Consider the following 10001-nt stretch of genomic DNA (forward strand, 5'->3'; position numbering starts at 1 on the left):
CAATGCTGCCCCTTTCAGCTTCTGGAAGACTGGGGTTGCCTCCTACTTTGCTCTCTTACTAGGAAAACCAGCATTTGTGAGAAACCATAACTGTCCAGAGAGGCACAGACTCTTCATAAACATAAATAGAATATCTTCTAGGCCCCCCTTATGCCCCATGGTTTCAAGTTTGCACCCCTCTAAGTCAGGCCTATTTCACCTCTCCTAAGCCATCATCCGTATAAGTCATATCGTGCCATAGCACCACATACAATTATATATGAAGGGAAGAAATTTCTATTTTGGTCTCAAGAAAATTATGTGATTTTCCTTAAGTTCAATTTTAAAACATGGAATATGACTGAACTTAATGTTAGGACTTACAAAAAAATGTTCACAGTAATTATAGATGAGGATACATATATGCAATTTATTTCAAATTTAGTAATACAAAAAAAAATTCTGGATCCTAACATAACTATTTATAACTTGGCCAGGAGAACTCTGAAAATCCCAGTTATTTCGCCAGAATAGGTTATTCTTCATGTATCTTATTGAAGCAATAATGCATGACAGAGCGTGAATTATGGCATATTAATTCTCACCTAGTGTGCTATTAGGCTAGCGTTGATGGCCAAGAGCTGTCAGTGCAACTAGGCATGAATTAATATCTAATAATTCCCCTGCCGAAATGTCTTATTGAGATTATAGCATTTTATTAGTAAAGGTTATTCCTTTAAGAATGTTTTTGTAGGCTAATTGGGAGACAGGGGCTCAGCGTGGAAAAGGCTTCCCGTCATTTTCCAGCAGCCATTTCTGAAACTTCTCTTTGATGTCCCCAACATGTCATCCTTGTTGATACACAAATATCATCTTTTGGAAGTTTTCTCAGTAGCGTGACACAGAGGAGCAACTTAGCAATCGGGAGTACAAATGTAAGAGCGCGCTCTGACCATTCAATGAAATCTAAGTGAGCCTTGCAAATGTGAGTACTGCCCAATGGTGCTGAACAAGGATGTGAGATGCTGAAGACTCTTCCAGCATCAGGGGAGGCCCCTGTGGGCAATGGGGCCCAGGCATGAGCTGAGGGGGAGGCTTCGAATCCTAGTTCTAGTGCCTACTAGCTGCAGCCCTTAGGCCAAGCAACTCACCTCTCTGGCCCACAGTTGCCGTTCATCCCAACGGGCGTTTTCTCTACCTCACAGGTGTGTTCTAATACATCAGCATTCACTCCCTGAACCCCCCTCGCCACCTCCTTGTCCTTGATATTAAAGCCAAAGTGAGCACCACCTGGCCACTCTCCTCCCTCTGGGGTACAGACAGTCTTCCACTGGCGTCTAAGTCCCCATGTGTCTTGTTGGCACGGGAGCTACATCCTCCTGACTCGCTGGGTTCCAGCTCTCTGGCCTTTTTCTGCTGCTCAGACAGGCTGTGAATCTTCCTACCTCAGGGCCCGCACGCCTGCTGCTGCCAATCCCTCACCCTTCTATTACGTTAACCTTCCCTGGTTAACTCTCATGCACAATTCAGGACCCTACTAAAACCAGAGCCGCTGTCCTGAACCCTACCTGGTCGGGATTCTGGGCACATGGAGAATGCCCTGCTCACCCTCCTTCAAGATGTGAACTGGCCGAGGAAATGTGGGCAGCAGTAACATGTGTCGCCTCTGGAAAGAAACACTGAAATGCATTTCTTTCTCCTGTGACTGTGGAAGCTGGATTGAGATGGAGCCTCTCTCAGTCGGTTCCTGGGTGAACACAAGGAACAGACCAGCATTAAAGAGACAGAAATATGTGCCACTATTTCCTGAGGTTTGGGAGCTGTTTGTTACACAGCAAAACAGAACCTAACCTGGCTGATATACCCAGCCTTGCTCCCACACTTGGTCAGATCTTTATATAACACCATGAACTCTCCCTTCGGACCACTTATCATGACTGTCCCTATTTAGTTATGTGTAATTATTTGTTAAGCGTCTGTCTCCCCCACGAAACCAAAAGTCCCACGAGGGCATAGCCCATGTCTGCTTTGCTAACCATTGTGTCTCCAGCGTCTATATGCCTGCTTCATGTTAGGGGCTCAGAAATACTTATTGAATGATGGAATAAAAGAAGGAATGATTCAAATGAATAAATGGTAAGGTACATGCAAGCACTTGGGAAATATCAAAGCAAAAAACAAAAACAAAATAACTGTATGATCATCTGATCATGTCCCTAACCAGAGTTTAATAGTTCAACAGACTAAAATCTCAGGATGGCACATCAATACCCTCTGAGCAATATGCCCTGTCTTAAACTTGCTGTGTGGTCTTGAACAAGAGCCTATCCCTCTCTGGGCTTTGACTTTCTCATCTGTCAAATGAAGGCAGTCTTTCCTGGGACCCTCCTTCTGTGGGGCTGTGATATAATGAAGTATGCATTAAGGTATTTATAAAATACATTTAAAAAGTATGCTGAGCAGGCAATTAGAGAATAATACCACCCCAGTTTCACTTCTCCAGACTGACAGTAGCCAACATCTCCAGATGTGTCCGTCACTGAACCCTAATCTACCCTGAACTGCCTAATCTACCCACTATGGCATTTCCCACTTAGAAACCTCCTTGGGTGACCTTCAGCAATGCCCACCAAGGACAAAAGCACGTTGGTGAGCACCTTTCCCCACTTGAAATATGTGGGGGCTCCTTTGTGCAATCCAGAAATAAGGCTGGTAAATATGATTTCTTACCCACAGGCTGTTGGTGAGAGAGGGAGTTCTCTGGTGTTTGGGGCCCAAGAAACCTTTCCGCTCCCCCCACAAAACAAAAGAGGCTCGAAGAGCAGAACAGATGAAGTCGCTCGTGTATTACAAAATCAATGCTCATCAGCACTCAGAGCAGCTCCACTGGGCCATGTGTGGACAAATGTACCAAAGGGGACACTGTGCAACATATACGTCAACATGGCTTCGCTCCTTTGCAGTTTTACAGCCATCATTAAGTTGTGAACGGATCCGAGGGGACCTTCACAAGTCTAAGGAGTGATGGTCTCCTGAACAGTGATTCGAAGATACATCCTGCCTCCCAGAGATTTTTCCTTGAAAGCTGGGCCTTGGGGAGAGGTGGCCAACAGGACAATGAGATCACCAATAAATCCCCTGATAGTCTAGTGGCTCTCCATCTTTGTTTTAGGCCAGCGGTCCTCAACCTTCCTAATGCCGCGACCCTTTAATACAGTTCCTCATGTTGTGGTGACCCCCCAACCATAAAATTATTTTCGTTGCTACTCTATAACTGTAATTTTGCTACTGTTATGCATCATAATGTAAGTATCGTTTTGTTTTCCGATGGTCTTAGGGGACCCCTGTGAAAGGGTCGTTCGACCCCCAAAGGGGTCACGACCCACAGGTTGAGAACCACTGTTTTAGGCCCTTAGGAGACTTCCAGTTTGCCTTTCTGAGGGGTCTGTGCCTCCTCCTCTCAGCGCATACCAAAGGAATCCAAGTCTTTTCGTGAGTTTGAGGGCAGACAGGAAACTGAGTGTCCCCTTCCCTCCTTTCTGACCCCTTGCAGAAAGCTGGCTTCTAGGCTATAACAAGGCTGAGGGTTGCAACTGTTGCTTCTAACGTTCTCCTAACCTTTGGTGGGGTCCTGTCCCCCATGTCAGGGAGGATTTGCTTGAGTTCCAGTCTTTGTGCAAAGCACCCACCTTTGCTTAGGCCACACCCTCTCAGTATCACCCCAGAGGTAATAAACAAGCTACAGGCACCATTTGCAAAAGAAACCAGGAGGCCAAGAATGACTGCATGGCAAGTGGTCACTCCTCCATGACCTTGTCTACCCTCTACCATTTGGATGTCATCTCCTTAGGAAGAAAGCCCCCCCTTAGCCAGAATAGTGGTCTCCCCGGGTGAACCTGCTCAGAGGTGGACCCACATGATTCTATGCTGGGAACCACGTGACTGAGGAGATTGAAGAGGGGGAATGCATTGTAGAGGTAGGAGTACTGAGGCAAGCAGAGCAGCTAAGGGACAGGAGAAAGATTCAAGGCCCCCAGCATGAGAACCTTGTCATGTTAGAATGCCTAGTCCCAGGCCCCACGCCAACCTACTATGTCAGAATCTCCAGGGCCACAGCCTACAGTTCTGGCTATCTGGAAACTGGGAGCCTGGCTCATGTTTACTCACCACAGTCGCCAACTTGCTTCTCATGAGCCGTGGAGTCCAAGAATCCTTGCAGTAAAAACTCCTCCCATCTCTCTCTACGATCACCTTAAAAGGAGGCGGATTTGAAAGTTGACAAAGATCGCATGTTAGCTTGGGCTCCTTAAACTGGCCCAGTTGAAAAACGGAAGTGTTTTGAAACCCTTTCCCTCTGCATCATATTTTTCTGGTGGCTGTTGTTAAAAAAATCCCTCCTCCACCCGTGCAAAAGCCTGGGTATTTCTGACACCTCCCCAAAGGGGTCTGATATCACCAGTCACATATCATCAATTTTAGGCAGCCTCAGAAGAAGCCATTTCTCAGACAATGTCAGGGCTCCATCCCTCTGCCTGGTCCTTCCAGGCTGTCAATTTCATTTTCTTCCTCCTGGTTGCCCAGAGGTGAAGTCCTCTGGCCCTGGGCCCCTCAGAGGTGTGCGTCCCCTCTCGGTAAGCAGCTGGGCCCTTCTTGGCAGCTGCTGTAGATTAGTAAATTACAAGTTCGAGATTAAAAAAGAAATGACGAAAGAATAAAACCTTTAGTCTGGCAATGTGAAGTCAGACTGCCACAATGAACACCTGTTGAGAAGGACCATTATTAGAAGCTGGGGGTTCTGGGTGAAAAGATCACTGTGAATTAATTTTGATTGCCTCACAAAACTCTGTATAACAAATGCTCTCCGATGGGGGTGTCAAGGGACTTGCCCTTGAAGGGGGGGGGTTTTGTTTCGAGCAAGGTAATATAAGCTTTGCCATGATATTAAAATCCACCACTGGCTGCACTTGTCTGTGTGCCTCTGTAGAAACAGACTGTGCATGCTAAGGTTACCACGTATTATGCTTCTGGGGAAAAAAAGAGAAACAATTGATATCAAAATCTTTTAGAAAGGTTAGTTGAGAAAGCTTGAGGTCAGAGACTCATGACTCCCAAATTGTTAAATCATTTATTTACGTCTGTGTCTCTGTAAATGGAGATTTGGGTGTGCTCTCAGGGATTTAAGCAGCCTTTGTTTTATTTTTTAACCACACACACACACACACACACACACACACACACGCACACATGCACACTCATAATTTATTTTTTTGCAAGGGAAGAATAGAGTAAAAGATGTGTTAATAAGTGGATTCACTTGCAGTGAGATGACCTTTGTACTTTGTAATGTCATCAGAAATGAGAAAAACTTAGGCATTAGGTGGAATAGATGGGCTGGGGGTGGGGGTGGGGAGTGGATATACTGAATATTAAGTAGTTTCATTCTTTCCTGAAAAGAAAGAGACTCCAACTAAAATATGCCCGGCGTCCTACCTGTCTGTCAGCCCCTGATTAAATCTAAAAGCAGGCATCCCATCTGTTTGCCCAAATGAAAAGTGTAATATTCTACTAACTACTTTCTATTATCGCTCAACTTAAGAGTTTCCTGCAAAATGATCCTCGGTTCATTTGAAGTTTATCTGGCACAAAAGGAAGCTACAGAAAGCGTTATGCTTTTAAGCTAATAAGCAATATACCCAGCTGACTCTGGGGCTGAATTTTCAACACTTGGCCATTAATATAACATGAATTTTCATAGTCGTGGACTTCCATTTGTCATGAGACATAAAACCTAAAAAGATCCTGAGAGCGGCGAGCAGCTAGAACTATCGGCAAAATCCTAACACTTTGTCCTCACTTAGGATGTTTTCTAGTCGAGAGAGAGTGGAAGTTACATAAAGCTGTGTTGGGTTATGGAACCATATTTTCCCTACCAAGCGTATCATTTTACTAAAACCAAAATTTGTTCTTTCCAGTGTGTTGGGGCTTAGCCTGCAATGTCTGAGCACAACGCGTGCATGAGCCCCCCACCCCCACCCCTAAACCTCAAGGAGTCACTGTCACCAAGTTTGAAGATGCCTTGGGTCCTTGCCTTTGTTTCTCGTTTATCGAAAAGATTTCAGAAGCCTTGCTGCGACCAAAGGCTACTTTGGGTTGCTTGCAAATGCTCTCTCCCCAGGAGCAGCCGCTCCTAAAAGAATTCCAAGTTTTGCACGATTTGGAAGGTCTTAGGGGGTTCCTCTGAAATATTAGATAATTGAATATAGCTTACTCCCATTGAAAAAAATTCATGCATCCAACGACAGCCCCCAAACTCCCAAGATCCCTTAGCACACTAGTCAATTTTATGACAAAATTAATCTGGAGCGTGACTTATGGAGCCCAGAGGGAGGTCACTGGGGCTGGTAAATATGTAAACATGGCTTTTTCGGTTTCCGTTTCGCATGAATACAAAATAAACTGCGGCCTCTGCACGCTGGAAAGTTCTTCCTTAAAGTTAATAAAATCTGTCAACTTCCATAAAGGCTGGGAGGACGGGGGTCCACAGGTGCAGGCGCTGGGGCTCAGGCTCTGGAAGCCGGGGCAGCTAATAAAAAGCCCTGGGCACCGCGCGCCTCCTTCCCCATCAATTCCCATCAAGCGTTATTAGAGTCATCTGCCGCCTCGGAGGTGCGTCCCCCGCGCTCGCCCCGCAGAAGCGACAATGACATTTGGCCGCGCTGCAGGTGCGGCTGTGTGTGGCCGCGCGGCCCGAGTGGGGCCGCCTTTGTGGCGCTCGGGTCCTTTGATCTGGGTCACAAAGGGCCGCAGAGCTGCAGCCCCCTGCTTTCTGCTGGGGGCAGGAGCAGGGAGAGACGGAGGGGGGCCTCGGGAGGGGGTGATCCATAATATTTATTTCAACAATAGCTTCAAATCTTTTTAAACATCATAAGAACACGGCTCATTAAGCCCACAACAGCCTTGAAATTGTGTTATAAAACCGCAAAACAGAAATCAATACATTTGCCAGAAAGGAGGTAATGAAATATATTGAGTTGCCTGAGAAGTGGTTTGTATGAATCATAATATTATTATGTGCGCATCAATTCCATTTCCAATACTTAAAGTTAACCAGCTAGGGAAGAGCGCCCTGAACCCTCGTTAAACAGGCTCGCCCCAGTTACTTGCCAGGCCGGCGCATCCTATAAATAACCTGGGGAGAGGGGCCAGATCAATGCTCCGCACCCCAGAGCTTCAGCTGCCGCAGCCCTATTGCTTCCTGGCCTGATCAATACGGGCTCACAATGGCCCGGAGAGCGCCGGGGGCAGGCGGCAGGCCCGCAGCTCCCAGCCGCAGCCTCCTGACCAGAGCAACGTGGCTGCTTCCACCCAAGGGTTTTGGCCAGCTGCTCGGCCCCTCCTAACCACACCGCAGCTTCCCTCACCAGAAGCTTCTATCTCTTTCTCTACCGTGGTGTCTGCGAATCTGAAGACCCCAGCCTCTGACCCAGCCCCCAAGCAGCCCCCCAACGGGTGACAGTTTGTGTTCTCAGTTCTTACTGTTGGAGAGTCGATGTTGTTTTCTTTCTTCTGTCAGCGAATTAAAACTAGACGCATTTTTCTCCTTCTCCTGCCTGATATTATTTCGAAAGAGGACCTGATTCTGTAAAGTACAGGAAGGTAAAAATCGGGTTTAGATCCAGTTTGTGGGCCTCAAGTTTATGCAGTTTGTGGGGGGGGAGGCGTCCTCATCCAGAAAAACTCTCTTAACTTTTGAAAATTTCATTAAAACATATGAGCACATTGACAAAGTCCCTCCCGGCCTTCGAGGTGGCCTGACAAGTGGGGACCTCAAAGCTGGACTCACAGTTTCTGGGAGACTCTGACCCCAGTGAAAGACCAAGGCCCCTGAAATCACCTAAATTTCCATGCTGCCTCCACCTTCTGGAATGTCAGCTCCTGAGGGCTGCGGCCTTGTCTGGCTTTCTTCCCTCCCTGTCCCCAAAGCACAGAGCCTGTCACATCGTAGGTGTATGGTGAACAGGGGAACAGGGGGGTCTGGGAGTCGTCCGCCTTGTAGGGTGTGCCAGGGAACCAGGGGCTCATGTCCACAGAGGTTTCTCTGAGGCGCTGAGTTGGGCAGCCTCGGTATCTAACTCAACCTGTGGCCTCTGCGCTGTGCATTTGTAACTTGTACTGGCTGTCAACATGAGGGCTGGGCGACTCCTGGAGCATTAGCAGGTACTCAGTAAAACACGGACAGCGTGTGTAAATGTGTATGCACACACGCGGGGAAACCTTCACGCCTGAACACATGCACACACGAAGCTGGGTCTGTGAAGGCGCGACTCCCCAGGTGATCTGAGTCTGGGGAAAGACTCTTTCTGTCTCAGTAGATTCCAGCAAAGCAGGGTATGAGGGGCCAGAAAAGTGTTTTTCAAAGTGGAGTGATTTGGCCCCCCAGGGGACATTTAACAATGTCTGGAGACATTTTTGCTTGTCACAACCTGGGGGGCAAAGGGTTGAGAGGGGGAAAAAGTGGTGCTACCACTAGTATTGAGCGGGTAGAGGCCAGGGGTGCTGCTAAATAGCCTACAATACACAGGACAGCCCCCACGACGAAGAATTGTCCCACCCCAAATGACAATGGTGCTGGGATTGAGAAATTCTGGGCTAAGACTGCACCAAGGCTTCTTTCTTGTCAGAATTAACAGTGCTGTTGGCACTGTTTCAGCCTCAGTGCCTTTGACTCTGCGTCTCTAGAGGAGGGTGGGCGGGGGGGACCCCATCACCTCCCTTAATATCATGGCTGGGTAACAAGGCCTCATTCCAGCTCCCCACTTGATGACCACTGACAGTCATTGTCCTCAGTGTGTTGCTGCCACTATACCTCTGGGCCTTTGCTCCAGGACCACTTGAGGACGAGCCCTTTTTCTGACCCCTTCCAACACACCACCTAGTCACCCATTTGTTGAAGGTTGGCTCCCCCAGCTCCGGCCTGGCCTTTGAGATACCTGACTCATCAAAACGGCTTGAACAAATAAATCATCAATTTTGAAATCAGTGGCATCACCTCTGCTCTTCCACAACCTCCCCTCCCCCCGCATGCATACCCAACACCCTCCTCACTACACCCCTAACGCCCCTACCCCCACCAGACACCTCACAACATGTTCACCTGCTGAAGCTACTGGGATAACCATTTCCAACTGTGCAGTATAAATACAGGTATGAGACACTGAACGTGCCTGTATTTCAGAATCTAAAAGCTGGGTGACAAGATTTTTTCCAACACTAGACTTTTTCCTCTTGATCTGATTCTTATTCCCCTCCCCCCCTCCTCCCTTTCTCCCCTCCCCCACTGCCCATTGTCTCATGCTGATCCCGGAATTGATCACTCCTACCATCTTGGTCACTTGCAAACACAGACTTTGCGACAACCCAAGTGTCTGCTCTCACTGGCCAGGAAGGATCAGCGGTCACATGCACTAGCACAAATGTGATTCTCTTTGTTTGGAGAGGGGAGTGTCATCTCTTTTACATAATCCCAATTACACACAATTAGCTGACTCAGGCCAGTGCTGGCCACTTATTGACAGGGCAGATGGTCACCCAGGCTATGATTTTGTCATTGCATAACCTGGAAACCACTTTAATTTGGGCACTGAAACGAACAGACAGTCTCATATTTTCATTTGGTCTAATACCTTCAGATGATCGTTTTAAGAACTCAACTAAAAAGTAATCTGTTCTGTAGTTTTTAGGTTTAAAAAAAATGGTGTTTTTTTAATCAAATTGTTCTCACTTCCAGTATGTATCTGAATGAGACTAAAAGAAAAATCCTGCAGAACAAAAATTTTCCATATTATAGAGCTCATAAATGCCTAAGAAAATTAACCCTGATGATTGAATTTTAAAACTTCAGAGGACAAAATTTAGGGAAAACTAAAACAATCGCCCAGTCCTGAACATATTAAACTAACTCAAACAAAATAACTCAGTCATCTTCGAGTTAGGATTTGCCATTACTTGGTCATGGTTTATGG

The 10001-nt window shown here is 46.9% G+C and overlaps 1 long non-coding RNA gene across 2 annotated transcripts; it reads right to left on the minus strand.

The window, feature by feature from the left end:
• Window positions 1-533: 533 nt before the first annotated feature.
• On the minus strand, window positions 534-9444 carry LOC109383697 (uncharacterized). 2 transcript variants are annotated; one of them, XR_002124274.1, is made up of 4 exons: window positions 9360-9444; window positions 7516-7618; window positions 4147-4230; window positions 534-1726 (listed from the first exon to the last, which is right to left on the minus strand). It is a non-coding gene; the product is annotated as an uncharacterized LOC109383697 (long non-coding RNA). The 2 variants fall into 2 exon arrangements; XR_002124272.1 differs by having other exon boundaries at window positions 4147-4639.
• Window positions 9445-10001: the final 557 nt, after the last annotated feature.

Source organism: Hipposideros armiger, unplaced genomic scaffold (genome assembly GCF_001890085.2).
Source record: "Hipposideros armiger isolate ML-2016 unplaced genomic scaffold, ASM189008v1 scaffold_4, whole genome shotgun sequence".
Lineage (NCBI taxonomy): Eukaryota > Metazoa > Chordata > Mammalia > Chiroptera > Hipposideridae > Hipposideros > Hipposideros armiger.